The 2,019-nt window shown below is 34.5% G+C and overlaps 1 pseudogene; it reads left to right on the forward strand.

Annotated features, from left to right (window-relative positions):
• Positions 1–662: 662 nt before the first annotated feature.
• LOC125863889 (uncharacterized) lies at positions 663–1,190 on the forward strand (annotated as a pseudogene).
• The last annotated feature ends 829 nt before the right edge of the window (positions 1,191–2,019 follow it).

Raw genomic sequence — 2,019 nt, forward strand, 5'->3', positions numbered from 1 at the left:
CGAGTAAAGACTCAAGAGCTGATAGAGATAGGCCCTCCCTTGATATTCGATCTGAATACCGTGAGGCAAATCAGGAAAGAGATTACCTAGGAAGAACTTACTTTTGGAAGTTGCGGATTCCATTTAGGAAGTTGAGTACTGATGACTATTCTCTATCCATCGTGAAATTGATCAAAGTCAATTTTCAACTTATTTTCCAAGGTTCTTGATTAATGAACTAGTCCTATGATTGGAATATGTGGATTCTCAATTTTTTGTTTGCTTTTCTGTACTTGTATTTGCAAGAAAAGATTCGCTGGTACTTGTGCAACTGATTCAAGAATCAGGACCAAAAGTTGGATATGCCCATTTAGTTACTTTACCGTGTAAAAAATTCTACAGCATCAATGGATATTAGCTAAACTCATATTTTTGTCCACACTTCACATAAGATAACAATCTTGGAATTATTATCCTGAATTTAAATGGCAAAATGACACACTTTTCCTATTTTATAACTCTTCTCTGAAATAGGTTAAAAATTTAAAAATAGTAATAATTTACTCTGATTCCCGCTCAATGTTGGAATAGAAAACCTAATTTGTGTCATTATAAGGTGTTACCGCCTCTTTTTTTTTAGTGTTTTATTTTCTTAAAAATTGTATCCTTCATTGGTTTCTGCGATGGCTGATCAAAGGCCTTTGCTTAGCTTGAAGAAGACATTCTTTTATAATTTTTTTCCTTCAAAAGCTAAAGAAGAAGCTTGCAAAGTTAACAACACTCCACATGTAGTGACTCGAGAACTAGTGGAGATAAGGGACTTGTACCCTGCCCCAAAAGTCGATCTGCAAAACCCATGACAGATCAAGAAAAAGATTACCCATGACGAGATCGTTGTTGGAATGCTGATGATTCCATTTTTCGAGATGTTTGAGTACATCCTTCGATACTGGACTTTGGACATGACCAAAACTTTGGAGAACAGTTGTAGTGTGTGTGCTGACATGTGGGATGTAACTGAGGGGAATATCTCTAAGAAGTATGAAGGTGGAAGTGTTTGGCTAAGGAAGGTGTACAGTGATGATTTTTCTCTTTGGTGCATTGAATTGTTCAAGGATCGCAGATTGGGTGACAATGATGAAATTGGGCTTTATTGGGATCCTATATTTTTCAATTTAGTGTTCAAATTGCTTTCTCAGGTTGGCTCTTAGTGGAAAGCTCCAATAATTTAGGACCAGAAACAACATAATATCATAGTGTTTTGTTTAGTATTACTCTTTCATATAATTGTAATAGCTGAAGACATAATTATGAAATTGGAATTCTTGAAGTTCCCAATTTAGTCTGCGCAATTCCCTTTTTGTTCTTGTGTTTTCATTCCCTATTATTATAGTGTTCTTTGGAGTTTGGATAATAGTTTAGATAGTTGTGATGTTCTTTGTCAACCTATAAATAAGCTTAATGTGAGAAATAAGTTGATATACTCACAAAAAATGCCTGGAAATAAGGACCTAGCATGACCTAATTAAGGACCCCATTTTTGCTCACCCTCAATGATACAAGATTACCCTTAATCATCAGAGCTGAATCTTTAAGTTGATCGATTTCATACAATAGAGTGCAGTAAATAAGATATCTATAGAAAGTAAGAGTACAAAGTATTAGGGCATGTTTGAATAAAGGAATGTGACTTCTAAATTGAACAGAGAGGTATTAAGTGAAGACAACTAATTTTGTAACAATTTAGGGTCTAAACTCCTTCAATCATCTGACTAAAAGCTTTTGCATTAGCACAAGAATAATGCTACATTCATTCAACTCTTTCTTTCCATTTTTCTGCATAATCAAAGTTGCTCACCGCTCAAGTGTTTCTGAAAATCCTAGCTAATAACTAGAACGGAAGAAGGATAGAAGAAGAAAGGCAACTTCAACTCTTGAAATGCCAGTAGAGAAAAATAAATATCCATAATAGTAGAGTCCATACCTTAAATAACGGAAAAAGAGCTTAATTCCTGTGACAACTCAATTTGTTTGTTCTTG

Source organism: Solanum stenotomum, chromosome 5 (genome assembly GCF_019186545.1).
Source record: "Solanum stenotomum isolate F172 chromosome 5, ASM1918654v1, whole genome shotgun sequence".
Lineage (NCBI taxonomy): Eukaryota > Viridiplantae > Streptophyta > Magnoliopsida > Solanales > Solanaceae > Solanum > Solanum stenotomum.